Source organism: Ambystoma mexicanum, chromosome 2q (assembly GCF_040938575.1).
Source record: "Ambystoma mexicanum isolate Mex_15411 chromosome 2q, UKY_AmexF1_1, whole genome shotgun sequence".
Lineage (NCBI taxonomy): Eukaryota > Metazoa > Chordata > Amphibia > Caudata > Ambystomatidae > Ambystoma > Ambystoma mexicanum.
In genome coordinates this window covers 152,827,502-152,849,562 of record NC_090924.1, presented here as the reverse complement: position 1 = coordinate 152,849,562, position 22,061 = coordinate 152,827,502, and the positions used below count along the sequence as shown (strand labels likewise).

The following is a 22,061-nucleotide window of genomic DNA, read 5'->3' as shown; positions in this document are numbered from 1 at the left end:
AATTTGTAGATCGTTGACGGCTTCAGAATTTAAGATACCTTACTTAAGCCATGGGTCTTATAATAATGGAAGATACTTTAGATGATGTTAGTATTTAGAATACTGAATGCTGGTTGGGAACTACAATGTTACAGCCTTGTGTTCTGAATAATTAGTGTTATGATTACCGCTACATGTATAACGTGCAGTTAATTGAACCGTAATTAGAACTTAACGCGCTAAGATCCTCCCCTCCCCGAAACCTTCACCTCTAATGGCCTTGGACAACATGTTGATTGTGTATATATTTGTACTTAAATAAGGTTGCAATCCGGAGCGTTTTTCACTGTTAAAAGAGTGCGATATAGCGCTTTTTACACCGTTTCACATGAAGTTTTCTTGCCGGTAATGTCATCTATATGTATTTTCTTTTACAAAGTGGTCTCCGATCTGACCTTTTTTAAAAACGTGCTGAAATAAACACTTTTTCTGGCGTTGTGAAATTATCAGCTAAATCGTGGCCTCATCTTTCTTATTCTTGCTGTTAGATTTTATCCATCAGCAGTGATTATTGGATACCAAGGCTTGTGCCTCATTACACTGTTTTCTTGGGTTGAGTGTGTGTGTGTGTAGTCGTGGGTTTGGAGTTCTTCATGGTCTGTGTGGACTTGTCACAGTAAGGCTGGTTTCACAGGGTCTTTGCAGTGATGACTCGCATCTAGTGGTCAAAAGGGTTTGCAGTGGTGGTGAGTCTTCTGATCAGAGGGTTTGGTTTCTAATCCAGTCGTTGGCATAACTTCTTGCTTCGCTAGTTGTTAGTCCAACATCTCGATGTTCAGTTCTCTGTGAATGCCAGCTATCCTTGTGAAGAGTGGCGCTCCAGACGCTTTCTGCAGGGCCTTATTCTGGACTATCGGAAGACTCTTCTGGTGTCGCTCATGGCAGGTCATCCATGCTGTCATACGTCAGGGTAGGTCTGATGATCGCGTTGTAAATTTTGATCTTGGTCCGGAGGGGCACGGACTTGGTCTTCCGGAGTGGGTACAGCGCCGCCATCTTTCCTGATGCCTCCTGCTGAATGTTCTCAATATGGCTTCCCCAGTTGCGTTTGCTGTCCAGGGTCACACTGAGGTAGCTTCTGCTGCTCTCCCACTTGGTCTCCCCGTTGAGGCTGATGTGTGGGTGCCCCTTGATCTTCTTTCTGGTGAACAGTGTAGCTGTTGTCTTGCTGGTGTTGCGTTCTATCCCCCAATCGCTGTACTACGTTCAGATGGCATCCAATGAAGCTTGCAGGTTCTTTGCCACTTTTTTCACTTCACGACTGGGAGATGACTGCCACATCTTCCCCATACAGTGCCAGATCGGTCTTGTGGAGATCTGTCGGGATGTCATTGGTGAAGATGTTGAACAGTAAGAGTGAGGTTCGCTCCCTGTGGCACTCCTGCTAGGATGTGATGAGGGCATCTCAGACCGCATGGCAACATGGTAGGTGCGCTCTCCCAGGTAGCTTGCAATTGTTTTCACCAGGTAGTTCAGAAATCTCACGCTGATCTTCTTATGCAGCAGTCCCTTGCGATAGACTCGGTCGAATGCTTTGTCGACATCCAAGAAGATTCCTGTGGACATGTTGATGTTGAAGCCGTGGCTGATGGTGACCATCACTCTCAGCAGCTGATGGGTCGTTGCATGCTCCTTTCGTAATTGAAACTGTTCCTTTTTGATAGTAGATTCTTTTGGATGTGAAGTCATTGATGCGGGCGAGGAGGACCTTCTCCGTGAGCTTCGATTATCCAGAGCGCGCTGAGGCGGCAGTATTTCGCATGATCCCTCAGTGGTTTGCCGGCCTTTGGGAATATGATGACCCTTGCTTCCTTCAAGGATCTCGGAAGTGCTGAATTATCACGCATGCATTGAAGATCTCAGTGAGGTGTTCCATTGATGCCGGCTGGAGATTCTTGATTGCCAGGTTAGTTATTCAGTTGCTCCGTGGTGACTTGCCGTTTGCCAGCTTCTTTGCAAATCCTGCTACCTCTTCTGCTCCCATTCTGATTTGGTCTTCTGCCAGATGCTGGTCAATTTCATCCTCCACTCCATCTGAGAGCCTACTTGCCTTGTTTGGGGTGAACAAAGTCTCCAGTGACTCGGCAACGACCTCTACCGTGTCCTTGTTGCTGCATGTAAGGTGTGTACTTCCCTGGATTGGTGGGCTTGGCTCCTTCATCCCAGTCAGGCGAGTAATTCTCCACACTGAGTTGTTTTGCCTCCTTCAACTTGGCTGTTGTGGTTTCCCACTTCTCGTTACGGTTTTGTCTGGTTTGCTCCTGCAGGAACCTTGTGAGTGTGTTATACTTCTGCAGGAGATGAGGCTTGTAGAACTTCTGCCACTGGCGTCGGGGCCCAGTTCTTGTTGGCAATTAACTGCTGGATGCCTCTCTGTAGGTCCTAGATGGAACATCGGTTTGTCTTTTGCTTCGGAACGCTGCTCTTGACTGCCTGCTGGACTGCTATTGTGAAGTCTTCCACAGGCATGGCAATGTCTTACTTGGCGCTCAGGGGGTTAGATGTGACCTTGCTGTTGAGCTCTTCCTTGTAGCGGCCCCAGTCAGCTCTTCTGAAGTTGTACCGCTCAGCCTGCTGGTAGGGTTCCATCTCCTCTCCCACAGTGATTGCTACTGGGTTGGGGTCCGAGGTCAGCTCTGCCAGTGTTTCCACCTCCACAGTGTTGCAGGTTCTTTCAGTAGCACGATGCCCAGCACATCTGGGTTGTGACTTGCTGCATGGGCTCAGTCGTATCTGCTACCACACGGTTCTTCCTGGAGTACGCCAGCAGTGTCCGTCCCCTCTGGTCGGCAGTCCTGGAGTTCCAGCATCGATGTTTGGCGTTGAGGTCTCCTCTGACGATTGTCGGAACAGTGGAATCCAGCAAAGCATCCATGTCTCCAAGGTCCAGCTTTGCTTTTGGAGGGCAGTAAGTTGCGATCAGTTGGAGTGGTTCTGTCGCAGTCTTCACTTGGACTCCAGTCGCTTTGGTGCTTCTGAGGGGTGAGCGTGCAATCTCATGGTGGTCGATTGCCATCTTCACTATCACTGCTGTCCCCTGTCCTTTACCTCCTGCTGGTCGGTTGGTCCGGTACATTCTGTGGTTCGCCAGGCTCAGCTTCTGGTTTTCTTGCAAATTGGTCTCTGACAGAAAGGCAAGCATTTCCTGTTGTGAGCAAGAGCGTAGGAAGCAGAGCAGGTGCCAAAAGGGGAGTTGTTGCACATAGTCTCCACAAGGAACCTCCTTCCCACATACCTCTCTAGTGATTGGTGCAGGGCAGGGGGCCCTTTCATTGGCCCTTTATCTTTGTGACAACACTTAAGAGAAATTAGCAAAGCCTCTGAAATGCAACGCTATCCATCTGCTCCTATTTCCATTCACTTATCTCCGAGCTGGGCACAAAAAGGGGTGAAGGAGGCAGGGTTCATCTTGGAGATGCAATACATTTTTTTTGCAATGATTGAGCATGAAGTGCTTGACTAAGAAGCACTGCACAAGGGGCCCATTAATGGGTCGCATTGCTGACTGCTTGGCAAACCTTTAGAAGTCATGATATACTAGTTCATACAGAGATGTAGGGGCACAACAAAACCTACATTTTGGAGGGGCTGAATGGTGATGGGGGGGGGGGGGGGGCATTTCAGAAACTGGGTAGAGTAAACTTGGAGGCTCTAACCCCCGTCTATTCTATCACAAGAGTTGTCTGGCGTAGGGGCCCACGTAAGGGCAATATGGCAGTGAGACTAACCATGTGATCATATTCAAAGATAACATACACATTTATTTGCTTTGATAATTTGTATATCCAAAGGCCATGTATCTGATCCTGGCATCACCCTTTAAGCAAAAGCGACCACCAGTGGACCTGACAGTAGGACAGTGTGCCACACCCTTTCCTCTCCCACCTGCGGTCCCCCTACTCCTATCCGCCAAAATCGGCTCCTTCGCCCTGCATTAGACATAAGCGTGCACGCACACACATTTACACCACATTCACTCATTTAAACATACCATTTGCTTGCATCCTTATTCCCATACACTGGCCCATTCACACGCGCTCCCTTTCCCCCATTAATCATGCACTCCTTCACACACATTATATAATGCATATACACACAGGCTCCTTGCACGCACACTGTTAGGGTGAATTCTCAGAAATGTGCCAATTCCTCCCACCTTAGAGCCCTCCAGCTCTTTTGCTAAACTTTGTGACTTTGAACTTTTCAATTCAATGTATTTTCTGTGTTGGTTTCTTTTGGTTATGGAGTCTGACAAACTCCATAGGCATGATCTTTTACAATTGTCACAAAGCACCTTCAGTGCAGCGGCACAGGGAATTCTTTTAGATTTCCCAAGGTTTAAATACCTTCTCTGGGGTAAACGGTTTCCTAGAGCAGTAAGGTGAAATTGACTTTACTTAGCATTTTACTTGCTAGACCCAGCAAACCCTATCTTACAATAGTGCTGGAGGGGTTACTTAGTATCCCCTGTGTCTAAATGCTCATGTAACATATTTTATGTTACCATTTCCTCACAGAATGGCTGGTGGCAGTGGTTTAGTTCCGAAATACCAGGGTTTGCATTTACCATGGCTGTACGCAGCGCCGGTAACGCCAACCGCGGGAGCCATTTTTTCAAAATGACGCTGAGCCATCTTTGACAAAATGGTCCCAGGTCTTTGTTTTTCGCCATGTCTTTGTGGAAAGGTCCTTCTAGAGACTTTCTCTGCGCCCCAAACCAGGTTTGGTCTCTTTGTTCATTTCGGGGATAGGCAGGAAGTGAGGGAGGTGCCCGAAACCCCCTCTGCTTAGCCTCCTAGGAGACCCAAATGCACTCTGTGCTGATTGGCTGGCTGACTGTCCAGCAAGGACAGCCACCCTGCTGGGTGAGTGACAGCTAGGCTGGAATGAATGGGAGAGAACTGAATAAAAGGCAAGTCTTTTGGCTTGGAAGGCAGAGTCGACCACTGGACAAAGGAACCGAAGAAGAGCTTGAAGAGGACGCCTGCTGCAACTCCTGGACCGTTGGTTTGCCCGGTGAAGCCCTCCTGCAGGCACTACTTGCCAAGTTCGCATCGACAGAGAAGCCCCTGCAAGGACGACTTATCCCTTTGAGTTGGTGGGACCAATCAACTCCAAAGTAAGCCACCTGGAGACCCATCTCGGAGGTGGTTGGATTTCCTCATAGTTGCTGCAGGAAACGGAATAGCCAGGGAGAGGGACACCAGATTGTGTGCGTTACTTTTAAGCTGGCCTAAAGCTTTTGGAAGATCCTCCGGACTCCCCCCCGAAGTAGGACTGATCAAGCCTGAGCCCCCTCAGCAGAGTGCAGGACCCCAGAAGTAAGGACAGTCCACCTTGACAGCAAGGAACCGCGCTTGTTGCTATTTGCTGTACCGCAAGGAGCTGAAACGCAAAACGGCCACTGAAAGTGAAGTTTGCGGGTTTTGACAGTCCCAGTGCATTGCAAGAGTCCCCCGACGTCCCCCCCTCTTGTCCGCACGACTGAGGCCCAGGAACAGTGAGATCCGCAGAAGTCCACAGCTGTACCTCTTCTTCTTTACCAAGGTACTGTAAAACAACTCTAAGAGAACCTACCTCTTGCTATAGAAGTGCTTGTAACTTACACAAGTCTAATCAGCTTATGGCCCTACATTTAATTCTTCTTTTCATCAAAGACTCCTAAGAACATGTGCAAAGACTTTTCCATTACTTACCAGAAGTGCTTAATTCTATCCAAGACTTTTGGCCATTGACTTTGGCTTAACCTACTGAATTGAATGACTCTTCTAGTGAACTCTAAAAGTATCTGCACTGCTTTGGAATATTTGTCGTCTCTTGTGTTCTAATAACCTTTGCTTTTTACTGCCAACAGGCATTAACGTCCCCAGAACCCTTGTTACTGAAATCAACTGTGGGTGTAGGTTGTGTCTGTGGGCCATCCCAAAAGGGCCTTGTCTGATTAGAAACTCAGTATACAGTATTGAAGTATATTTGTGCGTTTAATATTCTATTGCTCCTTCTGAAGAAGGCTTTATAACTGACTGATACATTATTGTTTATGCAAGAAACCTTGAGTATAAGAGTTTATTTGAATACCTGTAACTGTGAATCTTTGTAACTCCACTACAGCTCACATTTCCCCTCTTGAGATAAACCTGGATGCTCAACACGCTACCAAAACTATGTAGTACAAGCTTATGCCAAAGGTTGGGCTGCCTATACCTGTAGTCCTAGTTGTTTGTAGTGTTGCCAGTGGGTACTACATTCAACCTTTGCCTAAGACACCCACATACGAACATATTGAACTAACATATAACAATGCTTCCCTCCCCTTTCTTCTTAACAAAAAGCTAGTGCTCACATCAGCCCCCTCCCCTCTAATGTGAAAAAGCACATTGGCTCGCATCCATCGGGTGGCGGGGAGGGACTGGTTCTGATGTTTGCATTTGATTTTTGTTAGGCAGAGAGGTGAGGAAAGCCTTTCTTGAAACTAGCAGTTTTCAAGCTTTCCTGCGTTTGTGCAAATAAGTTTTTCTGCACAAACACAGTAAAACATTTGACGCCACCAGTTTCAGGAGATACTCCCCTCTCTGCTTAACAAGAAGCAAGTGTGCACATCAGCAGCCCCAGCAAACATATAACCATGTTATGTGTTCTTTCACATCCAAGAAGAGGGCGCTGATGTGCACATTTGCTTTTCGTTATGCAGAGTGGTGGGGGAAGCCTTTAATGCTGCAAGTTTTCAGGAAAGGCTTCCCTCCCCTCTGTCTAACAAAAAAGAAGCCACGCCGGGCGCTCCTTAACCCACATTTCAGGGGGATGACTCGAGGCCGATTAGCTCAATGGCGTTGCGCCATTCCGGCTCGAGCCTGGAAGAAAGAAAATGTGTCGACTCTGGCACATGCTGTGGGGCGTGAAGTGACAAGTGGTGAACGTTAATTAAAATACATTTGCATGTTTAATTTTTACGGTCTTTAACACAGGGACGTCATTTCACCAAACCGCCAGGGGTAGCGGAAGTGACATCAGTGACACCCCCCCCCCCCCCAAGAGTGACATCACTGGAAGTGATGTCATTTGACCACACCCCACATCACCTCACCGGAAGTGGCATCATACTGCATTATCCCCCAGTAAAAATATGGTTACTATATCACTGCATTGTGGTGTTTCCTACAAGAATGGCAGTGTGTCAAGGTCCATGTTGCCATGGGAAGTGTATGAACCCAAATCCCCTCTTAATGTGGATCTGCCCTGTTATTTCAACAGGACTACAGAGCGAAATAACATTCTGGGGTAGAGCATTGTATGGGCGCACTAGCAGGTGATGCTGCTTTAGAAAATCTCAAGTCTTAAAATCTCAAGTCGTAGAGCAAGAGTGGTTCAATCTTTACTTTAGCAGATGGGATCAAGCAGGGTCTTCATAATAGATTGTCATACTGTGCACAAGGGGCAGAGCAATGGTCAGGCTGGGACTTTCCTGGGATTGCACAGGAGCCTATTAACCATTTTACCCCACCTGCACACTAAAAGAAATGGACATGGTGGGACTTCCGGAAAGGTGGACTTATAGCACAGGTCCTTAACAGCAGGAGAGGCTGAAAGCCTCCAGGCAATAGGAGAGAGCAGAACAGGATTGAGGCAAGAAAGCCAATTAATTCTGCCAGGAGTGCCTGGTTGATTCTTCCCCTTTAATCTCAAGTACTGCTGAACATAGTAACATAGGCAGCATTAAGTTGGCTTGTGTCAAATGGAAAACTCCAGTCAGTACTGGCAACTCCAGTCAGTCCTGCTTTTTCCCAATGCATAGATGTGAAGTTTTACATGCACCAGCAATGGACATGGAGAGGCACAGGAGGAGCGCAGCTGCTGCTTAAGCACATAGAAAACCAAATGCCCAAATGATGAGGGCCGGCCCTAAAGAGTCCACTCTTTGGTTTCTACGGTACTTTTTTTTTCTGGTGTCCCCACATTAGCCACGTACTGATAATGAAGGATTAGTAGTAGCTATTCGGTGGATGGCAGCGTCGTGCTGCCGAGGCGCGGCCAGAACCCTGAAGCAATTTTTTACGGTTTCAGGCTGCAGAGATCCCTGGCATGGTCCCCGCGTTAGGCAGTGCTGGGTGAGGAGAACGAACAGGCTGGACGGGACAACGGCAGGCGAACCCAGCCCAGCTGCGCCGATCCCACTCCATGACGGGGGCAACAGAATCAGCCTTCAAGTACCTCGAAGTCAGTGTTTGATCAGGATTGGTAATAAAGTTGCAGAGAACTGTACTTTAAAAAAACAGACCGCCACCTCTTTTTGTCTTATTTTTAAAGACACTGGAATAAGACTGTCTCGAGGAATACAATGTACACATTTTAACAGTTTTCAAAAACCTGATGATATTGTAAACAGAAACATAAGCGAAATGTGCATACACAAACGTACACCCAGGGAGCTCAATAGATTTTAAAATGAATGCAAATGTGCTGCTTCGCCTATAATGTATAGCAGTACACAGCAGTGTGTTTTTTCAAAAAGGATTACTTTTACAGTGAACACACAGAAGTGAAATTAATAGAAACGCAATATTATTGGCACATGATTTATCAATGTTCTCAATTAAAATCGAAATACAAAACATTCAAGTCGAGTACAAAGATGATGGGGTGTGTTGTCTCGAAAGCAAAATGCTATCTCTTAACACATTCGGTCGGTGTCACTTAAAGGCATCAACACAACATTCTTTCCAGGAACCGACACAGTGAAAAACGACCCCTTCTAGTGAAACCTGAAACGTTTTTGCAGAACAAATACAATTCTTCTCGCAGTGAAGGAACGCTTAGCTAGTTAGTGTACCGCTGCCGCACGCATGCTGCAGCCTGCCAGGGTACTTTATACAGTTCTTGCAGAATTCTAAATGTCGTTTTTTTTTTTTAAAGTTTATATAGCACTGACACATTTTTGCAAACAAAATAGAATTTAAATATACAGAGTATTTTCACTAGAATATTCGTATTTCTTTCTCAGTAAACCTACAACATGCCAAGTGCATAATAACCTAAATAACATCTTGTTCACAGATCTTTTCTACTCTGAAAAGGAATTTACGCCTGCAAACACAGCGACGCCGTAAACTTTCACACAAGTTACGCAAAGCACCAAATTGGCTCACAGCACCATCCAACAGACCAACACTGGTCACGAAACCGCAGCAAAGTAGCATCTGACTTTGTGAGGAGATGAGAGATCGGGAAAGCGTCTGGGCCTGTGACGCGGCCGCCGTACGGCCGCAGGCGAATTCCTGATCGTTGATGGCACTGGTGTGTGTCATGGTGTGCGAAGCACACACCCCCAACCACATGGGCCTGCGGCAGCAGCGCCATGCCACAGGCGAGGGCTGTGCACAGACGCACGCGGCAGCAACCAACCCCCACGCACACACCAGCCCCGACTCTCACACAGCCAGCCCACCCCGACCTCAGACTGTAAACACCGGGCCTTGGACACAGGACTCAGGAAGAGCACAGGAGCACTGCCGTGGCGGCCGCGCACGTCTTCTAAAACAGAAACCATGTGCAAAATGGAGGACGAGCAACACGTAGCGGGGAGATCCCCATTGGACACCCCCACCTCCTTTGGTCAGTACAATAACACACTGAAATGAATACACAGACAACTTTTTTTAAAGTTCTTTGGAAAACACAAGGTCACAGTTTATTAGGAGCAAGACAACTTGGGACGGTCCCAGCCACATCACAAAAACAGTCAGATACGGGTGAACCAGGTCACCTCTTTAGCCACTGGCCAAACAGTCAGATACGGGTGAACCATGTCACCTCTTTAGCCACTGGCCAAACTGACAAAACTGCTGGTTAATACCCAGCTACACTGGTACAACCAGCGGGACACTCAGGGGTACTGACCAGGAAGATTGTTGGCCCAGAGCCCTATGGAAGGGAGTCGGTGCCCGTCGAGGGATCGGCTCGAGCCCGGCCAATCCCGAGCCGCTGCAGCGTGAAGTTCCTCATTGGCTAGGACCGCCCCGATACTCCGCCACGCTTTGATGGTGGCTCCCGCTGCCATCAATGCCCCCAAACCTTCAGACCTTACTTCTCTTTAAAAACTTTCACTTAGCATCCACATTGTTACCATACTCACCATTGGTTTATTTGCAACCAGCCCTCCTTAGCTCACCAAGTGTAGCCGCAGGAAAACATTGTTGCCTTTGTCAGATTGGTTGAGGCGCTTCCTGGATTTTTCCATGCCGGCCACAGAAATGGCGTCGCTCCAAAAACCTGCCCTTGCACCATTTCTGACCAGAATATTTCAGTGCCTGGTAACTCGTGCGCCACTATGCGCAAAGTCACCTGTATTTGGGCGAGCAAGCGTCCGCGACCTAACTTGGCCAGATCGTTGCCCCTCAAATGAATCAATAACCGCCTTGGTGCCCGTCTCCACTGGAGTCGCCAGTGAATGGCAGGCAGCAAGGAATGCCACCTCATTCCGGAGTGCACAGCCACACACACTCGGTACCCTTGAATCCCAGTTTGTGGCCGATCATCCATTGCCTAGCCCTTTTTTCCGCACGTGTCACAAATGAGTGGCCGATCAACAACGCTGCATCATCTGTGGGGAAAAACATACCTCACCATAAGTTTTTTGCTCCCCCAGGATCCAACCGCCCAACTACCCAGCCCCGGCCCTTGAGTGCTCTCGGTATCTAGTATTCTTATGAGAATGCACTGTGCTGGGGGCGGACATACAGTCGATAACTGCCCGACTCCCACCTCCCCACTTTCATGATCGCCCGGGGAGACATGCCCTGCTGAAAGGCTGTGGTAGCTGCCTTATCCTAAAACTATGCGTGGACCATCCTTCACCCTGGATGCCTGAAGCCCTCAAAGCCATAGTCAGCACTTTGCGGAATTGAAATACAGAAACGGGGGAAGTGTCGGCTTGAGTTAGCAGGGGGCCAGCACTCGTAGCTCTCAACTGTATAAAGATCTTAAAAAGGTGTACCGGGCAACATTCCGCAAGGGGGCCCCATGTAAGCTATGTTATAACCTTTTCCTTGCTGGTCCGCTTTGTTTTTCCTTAACAATATACTGACCCCTTCACCTGAGTTTTGTGGAACAGAGATACATCCCCCAAAGCAATGACCCGCCCAGATATGTCCTTCTTGGATTCAGAAACTAGCTCACTAATCCTAAATGCCCCAAAAAAGGCCCATGCGAATGCCAACTTGAATAGCGCCATTTCGTATTCACTGAAGCATATGCTAGGTAACGTGGCCAACAATTTTACCAATAATCCAAAGTCAATTGGTTTTCGCACATCATTAGCCCTTGGCTCCGAACGGGCCCAGCCTTTCAAATGCAGAGCGCACCAAAAAACCCTTTTGTGCGATCATCATTTTTCTTTTCCTCCAATTCTGGAGTGGGAGGCAACCGCAGCCAAATGCGATGCTGCCCAATTCTTTGACATGCCTTATGTGTGTGCCCAAACCACAAAAAGTGCGTACCTGTTCCTCAGCAGTCTGTTTTCCGCCCTGCAGATAAGAGATCACGCTCTTGAACTTGCCATAACCTTGCTGGTATCTACATCTTATTCCAGGCGTGAGTGAGCGCTCACTCTATTCGGCGAGCGCCCTGTCCAACCACCAGCTGCCACCACTCCTTTTTGAACCGCGCTCCCTCCAGTTGCCCTCCGGGTGGGCCTTCCGGAACTTGGACCACAGAAAGCGAGAAAGAGCATCAGCAGTAATATTTGCAGTGCCCGGCACATGTCGAGCTCTAAATTCAATGTTGTGATACAGACATAATTCCACTAATTTTCTGAGCGAGCTCAAAAATTGCTGGGCAGGATGCAGACTAAGTTAATGGCTTGTACTACTGCATTATTGTCAGTCCACAAACGTACCCTCTTGTTGGCCAGAACCGTAGGCCATAACAACAATGCGACAACAATGGGGAACATCTCTAAGACCCTTATGTTTTTTGTTCTGCCCTTCTTTTACCCACGGTGTGTGGTGCACATTTATCCACTTCGGAAGGATGAAAGGCTGAGTTTGGCCTTGCCGGGGTTCGAACCTGGTATGCAGAGCGCTCTACTCACTGTGCCACTTGGCACTTACCACTTGGCCCATTGCTGGCTGTTGATAAATAATGCCCATCCTCCTCTGTGTGCTCGGGTGACCCTGGAAGTATTCTCCATGCAAACCAGGCAAAGGCTAAGAGCATGGCACCAGCCTTCCCCCTTGCTGCACTATATCTTGGTAGCCCCGGAGCAGTTCTAAGACAAAAACCTGCCCAGCCCCAAGTAACACGCTTCCTCCCACTAAAAATACACTAATTCGGCTCCTATGTGGCAACAGCAAGCTACTGCCTGTGTGGAGGCATGACACACCTGAGGTATCAATTGCGAAAGGCAACGTTACCATACCCTGGAACTATATATATGCCCTCAGAATTCCCTTTACATTGGTCCAAACAAACGCTGGGGCCCCTCAAGCCGCTCAAATGAGGGTGAAGGGAACCCCTGGGATGCCAGCAAGTGAAATGCTGGACCTGACTGCACCGCCTTGTGGCACCTCCTAATAGTCGGCTTCAATCACCACCGGCTGAGTTTGGGTCCCCCCACTTTAAGTTGCCAACTTATTGTACTACCCTTTAGGGCCACACTGACTAATGCGGCCTTACAAGGAAGACAGGGAAACACCAGGGCAAAATTACTCACGAACTGGGAGGGAAAGATTGCATAAACATTCTGCATCAAGCCATATATCACAAAACGTGTGGTGCCCCATTGCGAAACAGTACAAGGAAGTGACCAGGAAGTGACATGGAATTCCGGAAGAATGATACCTACAAGGCTTGTCATTATGCGGCAGCCGTTTGCCCCACATGGCGCCCTCGTCTCCGAAGGCCATCCGTGGCAGGTCACAGTTTAACTGACAATACAATTCGTGCGGTGGCCAGCGAATACCAAATGCAACAACGTGAAATACCCACTGCACGTAATAGCAGCCTCCCCTGTGGTCGCAAACAAGACAGACATAGCGTCCTGCTTAGCAAAATGGATAACTCTTGCACTGAAGTAACATCATAATATGCGCCCATGGACTGATGTTGCATTACCAGCAAAATTAGGCAGACAACACGGTAACTCTGAAGACGTCTTCCCACCTGACAAATTGCATTCCTTACACTAAGGCGGGATCTAATTCTCAATGCGGCACCACGAAAAAACCACCTTTCAGCCACTTCCAATGAACATTGCCCAAAGTCAAACTTTTCCCAAAGTCAATAGTTTCTTGCAAGGAGAAAGGTAAATTTGCAAGACTTGTGATTCCGAAACTTGCAACCACAGTTTAGACTGACGCGGCCCCATCAAACGTGTAAGCCTTCCCTGCAAGTAGCAGTACCATTGGCGCGGCGGCCAAGAAACGCTACTTGCGCCTCATGGACAACCATCACAGCTCATCAGTTGACTGGGCCGAAAGCACTGCGATCCACCTTCTATTTTAATGCCTTAATGCATATCGCAACCGTAGCCAACAAAGAAAACAGAACGCTGTAGCCTCGACCATGATAAATCGGCTACCACAACCCGCATTGTACACCGTTCTCACGTTACGCAAAAGCACGCAGCAACACATGATAGTCAAACCACAGGAGGTTTCGCCCAGCTAATGCAACCCAAATATCGTGGTAAATACACCGAGGGCATGTGTAGAAAAACATCCACCACGCGTGAACCGATCAAACTGTAAATAAGTAACAACATCGCCGAAACATACATTCAGTATAATGGCGTGGCGGCCATGTCCACGTTTTCCCTGCATTTATAATCAGAAACCTAAATTCATTACCATGGCGCGTAAATAATCCTACAATTAAAATCACCTCAAGGAGTTGCCACGGCCCTCAAAAACAGCGCTCAATTGTAAATACGCCAGGGCGCATGACAAACATAATTGGCAGTTTTCGTTCATGCACAAGCCTTCACCCCTTAAGCCACCGGGGGTTGTGCCCTGCTAATGCAATCCAAATATCGTGGTAAATGCACCGAAGGCACGTGAAGAAAAACATCCACCACGCGCGGTGGGCCACTATAACCGAGAAACTATGAATCAATGATAAAGAACATGCCCATTACGTTCCGGACATTGCATTAGCACTCGGGTCTCCAGCAATCCAAGGCCCAGCCCTCGCTACTACAACCACTGCTGGCCATGCAGACCTGGGGGTGGGCGGAGGGTGGTGGTGTATATGTAGAGGCGTGTGAGATCGGGCGCTTGCTAAACCCCAGCCATAATTCAAAAACATTGGCTGCTGTGAAATCCGAACCCACGCCCCCCCTCACCAGTGCACAATTATCGATTTCGGAGATGAAAGGCCTAATTCAACCCTGCCGGGATTCGAACCTGCGTTAGCAGGCTCTGTATTAATGCTCGTGCCAGCGCTCAACTAGCTGTGCCACTTGAGCCCTTACACGGCCGTACGCCACTTTAAGCGTAATAGCAGCAACAAAACAAACGCATGGCGCGGCGGCAGTGTTCGCGCTCAGGAGAACAAAGCAACAAACGCAAAAACATGGCGCGGAGGCCAAGATGACACACCAAATTTAACTAAACGATGTTAGCGCTGGGGGGAAAATATTTCGATTAAATCGGGGACTCGAACCGGAGCTCCGGAGAAGAAAACCTTATTATTAATACCCTACCTGCGCTAGCAGGCTCAGCCTGTAAATGGAGTGCTCTATTCGCTGTGCCACCAGACCGGCTCGGCTGGAGCCAACCTTTAAAGGCCTAAGCTCTCGGGCCACAACAAACAACACTACCGAAAGATACAAGCCCTACATGGGCGCGAGACGCTTTGGACGAACCTTGCATTTTTAAATAGAACAAACGCATGGCACGGCGGCCATTATTACCTCTCCATCGACAAAAACATACACAGAGATCGAGCCCCGGAAATTTCCGCCCACAATGTATATTTGATAAACGCCTCGAAATTCAAAAGACATATTTAAGGTCCGGCCGAGACTCGAACCTGCAAGCGCTCTATCTGCTGTGCCACATGACCAGCCTGGACTAGAGCCAAAATTCCCTACGCCTTAGCTCTCGGGCCTCAGCAACCTAACAACCAAATGATGCCCGTAAACGGCTACAAAAGCTTTCCCACGTGACTGCCTCATAATAACAACAAGCGCATGCACGCGGACATGAATACAAACCACACATATACATTCATAGTGTTCTCGCTCATGGGAATCATGGACCGAATAAAGGGGAGGCATATTTCAACATCTGACAAAAACGGGGGGGGTGAAGGGGCAGGCATATTGCGACGTTTGAAATCAATCATTGTCTCCGGTAGCTACCTTGAACCCTCAGGCTCCCATACTGTAGATGGAAGCGCAACCATTACTCCGATGCATTCCCCCTTGCCCGTTACGTATCGTACCTGGCCCTCGCGGCAGCCAAAGAGAAACATAGAGAAACCAAGATATCGGGATAGATGGATAGATCCCCTGCACGAGTCGGGTCCGCTCAAGCTGACAAGTATGCCTGCGAGCAGACCCCTGTTACCCCCCCATACTTACCACTCCTCCTGAGATTCACACAAGGCGGGAGCTGCTGGGCAATGAGACTGATGGCCCGCAGCTCCCGCCCTTATTAATGTCCTCAGGGAGACCCGACCGGAAGCCAGGTCCCCGGGGCCGCCTCTTCCGCCTCGCTGAGGGGGGGAGGGGAAGAGGAGAGGCATGACCAGCAACCGGAAGGGGGTGGCCAGAGGGGACAGCCCGCTATGTAGGCCGTCCCTCTAGCGCCCCCTGCGGGGGCCGGTCAGCCTCTCAGCATGGAATGAAGATCCACGTGGCCACGCCCCCTCCTCTGATTGGACGGATGCCAGAGGTCGCAAGAGATTGACAGAGGTCGCTGGCCAATCGCTCTTGCGACCCCTAAATGACGTCCCTGCTTTAACAATTGAAAGTCCACATACCAAAAATGGGGGAGTTGCCGAGGAGAATGTAATTTCTTAACACATTGCTTGCTAAGTAGAAAAGATACGCAACCTTTATATCTGAAAATATGTATGCAGGCACTGTCCACCCACATGTTCCCTCTTTTAGCTCTGCCAATCATAGGAGAGAAAGCTGTTCTTAAGGGAGTTCCAGTGATGGGGACATGGTGATGCCAGGGACATCATCATTTAGGGGTCGCCAGAGGTCTCCCTTGCGACCCCTAAAAAAAAAAGTCACACGCACATCCATTTTTTTTTTTTTTTTACAAATGAAGCTCTTGGACTGTGGCCAATGCCATGTGGCTATTTGAGCTATTTGTCTTTCTGGAATTCCATACAATAATTGCTAGACTCATAAAAGGGTTATTTCAGGCACACTTGAGGGGGTGAGTCACCGATTTAGTCTGTTCTTAAACTCCTCAAAATCCTCAAAAAATCATTTAGAGTAGAATAAGCATCCATTTCGGACTATGTATTTTGCTTTTCCCAAGTTGAGTTCTAGCATGTTTTTTTTTCTTCTGCCGATTAATATGGTGGTCCATTCTTGTGTGAAGTATACATCACGTTACAGTAATAGTGTAACCATATTTGTCAGTGTGCTTAGAAACGGCTGTGATGCACCTTCCTGTTTAGTCAAGGGGTAAACGGTTGTGTTCCATCGCTTCCCATGATGTCACGTCGGGGTGCGGTCAAATGACATCACTTCCTGTGATGTCATTGGAGGTCAAAGGTTATGTGATGGCACTTCCGCTACCCCTGACATTTTGGTGAAATGATGTCCCTGGGTGACCCAGCAAAAGCAGCATACTGCACAGGGCTGATGGGGTAAATTTTGGATGTGAGGAGTGTGAGGGGTTGAGTATCTGGAGATCTATTCGGTCAGGATTGGGGTAGGAGGTGCTAGCCCAGTGATTGATTTAAACACAGTAACAAGCAAATTGAATATAGATTTTCGCATGGCTAACCACATGAATGCAGCCAGGTGAGAATTGCGGTAGTATGCAGAGGGTATGGATAGCAAAGTTCAATACCTAACTTGTTGCCAGAAGCAAATAAGTATAAGGGAGACTAACCTTATACTTGCTTCTGGAAGCAAGTTAGGTGTAATGCAGCCTGCTGAGGACTGGGGTGGTGACTAGTGTTTTGCTTAAGGTGTGATGGGGACAGATTTTACTGATGATCAGTAGGGTAAGCCTGGCATCTGTAGCAGTGTGTGCCAATGTGCTCCCATTTCAGGTTGCTGTCAGAAACCCGAGATTGCGTGCCTTGGGTTTGGGCAAAGGCAGGGCCCTGGCATGCAAGGGGGTCGGGGAGGGAGTGTAACATGTGTTAGAGGACTTCAGCATTAACTAATGCACCACCTTCCAATAATGGATAAGCAGCAATGACTGCTCAGGAGTGAAAGAGATGGAAGGAGATTTTTAGCATCGTCAGCAAATGGGTATGAGATTCCAAAGGAGATTAGAGGTGTAGATAATGAAGAAAAGAGAGGACAGAGCCTTTCTCTGATCCCTACCAGGGTGGTGGTTGTGGAGTCGGGTCCCAATGCTCTTGGAAATGTTAAAGTAGTGATGTGCCATGCAGGAGGCCCCCTATGTAAGTACAGTGACCTGAAAGCCAAAATGTCAGTCTGAAGAGCATAGCATGATTGACTGTGTCAAATGGGCAGATGCATCGGAATGAGGATACATGACCGGTGGCAGGGTGATGTGAGAGGTGTGAGATTTGACATGGGTTCCATGGCGCGTCTGCTGCAGAACACATATTGAATATGGTCCGAGTCCTGTGGGCCTCCAGCTAGTCATGTGGTTGGAGACTTAACGATCAAGAACTTGGGGAATAGTGAGGAAGAAGGGAGACTGGGCCAAAGGTGGATGGGGAGCATGTCAGCAGTGTGTTTTTCTTCAAAATGGGTATACTCGTAACCTTAAATATCCTGGTAACTTACCAGAGGAAAGTGAACTACTGAAGAGGACTTATAGCAAATTAAGAGTGCCAGCTTCTTGACTATTTTCAAGATGAGGGCCTGCAGGAAGGGCTTGCAGTTCAGAGGATAGGTGCTAGGCCAGCCAGGGCAGTTAGTGGTCTTTGACAGGATAGAAGGGGCCAGACAATGTCCCATACCCTGTGTTTCTTGGAGAAGAACTAGTGGAATCTTTAGGTGGTGGCAATTGAAAGGTTACGTTGCAAGGAAGGGAGCAGCTGGCTGATTCTAGACGAAGCTTGTGCAAGGACGGAATTCCATATAGGTAGCCAGACTAAACGGAATTGATTTTGTGGAATCTGCACAGGTTGCTTATGTACACTCAATTAGCACTGTTGGAACCTAAATACTCTAGGACCAGGGGGAACATCACCGGAGATCCATTCAGTTGACTAGAAGGGCAGAGTCAAATTACCTACCTCAGAACTCTTGGCCTCATTGGTATAGCACCTGTAGCCTCTTACCAGAATACCTTGTGTTGAGGACCCGAATTCTACCGCTATACGAACAGTAGATATTATCTAAAACCTACAAATACTTCTGAATAGACCTCTCAGATTGACATTTTGACTTTGGTTGTAGTTGCACCACGCTCTGGTACCTGCTTAATATTTCTACTGGGTCAGCCCTGGCTGTTTGAGTGGGCCCATCTGCATACTTTGCAGCTACTTTGAGTAGTGATTTTTAGAAAGCTCCTTCTCTACAGCCTGAAGCTTGCTAATTGGCTTTGTCGCATAGGAGAATATTACTTCTAAGTGAAAGCGCAAACTAAGCACAACTGAGTGTGCTGACTGCGCCCACAGTTTAATTATCTCCTTTTCACTATAAACACAATCTTTCCGTTTGGGTGTATCCTGTTAGTTTAATGTTGTGGTTTTGCTCAGTTCTAAAAGCGGTCTGAAAGCACTGCAGTCTGAACTCTAAAGTACTTTCCTGAACTTTTAGTGACTTCAGAGGAAGTCACTTCCCTAAAGCCTCTACCCAAAGAAGCTGCATGCATAGAAACTTGGTGCATAATCCATTCTGATGAAGGTATGTAGTGTATTTGTAAGACCTATACTGTGGTGGCATTCTCTTGTTGCATGCGTCTGTAGCCTGTGGCGCTCTGGATGTTTGGGACTAAAACTCCCATGACCCATCCCCATTAATTACACTAAAAAGGACTCATGAGTTGTACTCCAAAACATCTCAAAAGCCAAAGGGTGCTGACCCCTGCCTTATTGAGAGTTACATGCTACACTGTAAAGCCTCGTATCCTCATCCACATATTTGCTTTGAAGAGTCTGGTAATATACAGAGATCAGTACTTAATTATTGGGGTGTTTGCCAGGGCTCATCCCTGGCACTTATTTCTGACCTCCAGCACTTATTGTATCTGACAGTTTGATTATGATGTGGTGTTTTGGCAACTTGATTATTTTAGCTGCCAGTCACATAATACACCCCTATAGAAACAGAGACAAGTTTAAATGATTGTGTTTAAAGACACACTTGGACAGAATGTTGTTTTATGTGTATGGTGATAGGCATTTGTAAATCGCACATCCATCAATCACAATGAGCTGGGAGTTGCAGCATGAACCCCATATAATGATAATGTTGTGTTATTTATATAGCGCCTTAATCCAAAGCGCTTTACAGAGCACATATTTACGTACAATATCACCCAACTGAAATTGGTACTCATTTATCGACCTCGGAAGGATGAAAGGCTGAGTTGGCCATGCCGGGATTCGAACCTGCGACCTGCAGATCACTCAGATCGCAGCAGCGAGCGCTCAACCCTCTGAGCTATCTTGTTGACAGCATGGGGAGCAGCCATGGGTGGTGGGAACAGTGGGCGGGAAGCTGTCCATCCTGACATGTTCTGGACATGTTAGATAGTATTTGAGCTCCGTCACAAACCTAGTGACATAGTGGCTAGGAGAATCCTAGGATGGTTTGAGAGGGTACAGTTCAGCTTGAGTTTGTAGGCCTTGGTAGTGGTGGGGAAGTTCAAATGCCCCCCCATCAGTAAGACTGGGACTTCAGTCGGAAGAGATTTGAGGAGGCGGTCCAGCTCGTGGAAGAAGCGATTCAGTGACTGGACAAATGAGTAGATAATTATAATTGTTTTTTCATAACGTGCTTAATAACAACAAAGGATTTCTAAGGGCAAGATTGGGATTCAAACGTGTGTTGTGCTGCGTTGTCTTGCTTCAAGACAAACGCGTTACCCCTGAACTATCCTTCCTCCCCAACGATAGTAAGTGGGGCTGGTGCAAATTCTTAAAACAAATACCATCAGAAAACCGTAAAATATGTTTAAAATTGTGTAGTACTCAAACTAAGTGCAACTCAATTGGGTTGTAAATAGTGGTTGCAAATTTTGCTTAATGTCCACGACGGCATTTAAGTGGCGTTTGTATCTGCAGCAACCTGGGTGGAGGCAAGTTGTAGCCAGCAATGTCTGAAGGCTTTGCCTTGTCGTCATCCTTATAAATGGTTTCATATGCCCGTGACCTTTTAAATAGATGTTTTATGTAATTCATATTTCCTTTGTCAGTGACTTTTAATGATGGTGTAGCATTTTGTTTTTTTTTGTGTGGAAATTCCATTCATTCTTCGTGCCCAAACGGCACGAGATTCACACAAATCTTGGTAGGAATAAGAATAGGAAAGACAAAATAATTCAGCATGTTCTCATCCGACCTGGATAAGTGTCTGCGGTGTACGCCACCCCCGGAAGTCGTAGGGGCATGTCAAGATTTCCATGCCAAGGTTGTGCACTGCTGAGATGCGATTCAAGGGGAACATGGATTATAAGGTTAAGTGCAGGATCATCTTTGTGCAGCTGGGGAAATGAAAACCACAGGGCTTTGGCTGGACACCATGGGTGTTGTGGTTCTGGTGTACTGCTGTTACTCAGATGTGATGCCGATCGATGGGTCACCGCCAGCCTCAGTAGCCGAATTCTTAGCAGCCTGCGCCAAGTTGGTAGACTGCTGCCGCCTGCGCTGGAAATATGGTCGGTTTCCCTGGGGCACGTGCAGCTCATTCTGGCGCCACTTTGATATCTCCGTCCCCTCCTTCTGTTGTAGGTTGCTGAGGGGGATGTGGACGGAATGGCCTGCGGAATCTTTGGTGGAAGCAACGTGGCTTGGGCCACTCCTGACCAGGTTCTGCTGGCTGTTGATCTGGAACCAGCTGAGTGGTATCTCTAGGCTCCTCTGTCTCCGTACCCTCAGATGATGCCAGTTGTTGCGGTTGATTGTTTTGTGGGGGTGGACCCTGCACAAACCGGCCGCAGAAGAATGGTGGTGGACGTCTTCACTGGGTTCTACTGCTGAGGCGAGGAGTGGAATGCACACACAGAACTTAGAATGAGAATGTGGGAAAATCTTGTTGGCTCCAGAGCTCCTAGTCAGTTGGAAGGCGCCTTTGATAGGACTGGTGGGGTGTACATATGATCTCCAGTTATTACAATAAAGAAGTTTCTAATCCTTCAGAGTGTGGAGGATCATTTCACTGCCGATGAGGATACTCCACAGCGACCCCACCGAGTAGCTGTGGTGCCGGACCCAAGTGCTGCTGAAGCACCAACACCAAGGTCCGAGCGCTCTTCCCGCGATTGTGAAAATATATAATTGGTATTGCGCTTTGAAATTAACAAGAGGAAGCGGCAACCAGCATTTTGGCTACCCCTGAAATTAGCAAGGTCCAGCGGGAACTAGTGCCCAAGTCCAGCATGCGAGCCCCGTGCAATGAAACTGATGAACAGGCCCTGCCCATGCTTCAGCGCGTGTGCCACAAGGTTGTCCTGACCACTGTGATGCTGGAAATGCATCAGAGGGACAGGGCCTCTGAATCCTTGTCCTTTACTGTTTTTTATCGTGTGTTCTGTCGTGTTTTCTGCCCAGGTGTCCATGTGGGACTCCTGGCAGTGCAGCTCTCTTTTGGTTTGGTGAACAGACCCATGGGATACCCTTATGGCACCCATGGGTAGGGGTACAACTCTGTGCCCCTAGTGTATGTTTTTGGGCACCTGTGGGTGGCCCAC

At 47.9% G+C, this 22,061-nt stretch overlaps 1 protein-coding gene across 3 annotated transcripts in view; it reads left to right on the top strand.

Annotated features, from left to right (window-relative positions):
- Positions 1–22,061, top strand: part of GUK1 (guanylate kinase 1) — a 345,694-nt gene that overhangs the window by 76,348 nt on the left and 247,285 nt on the right. The window contains exon 1 of one of the 3 annotated variants that reach the window (XM_069647071.1): positions 5,566–5,586. The exons of the other annotated variants lie outside the window; for them this stretch is intronic. The gene's annotated coding sequence lies outside the window, so the exon portion shown is untranslated. Of the gene's footprint in view, positions 1–5,565; positions 5,587–22,061 lie in introns of those variants that run through there. 3 annotated transcript variants of the gene reach the window in all.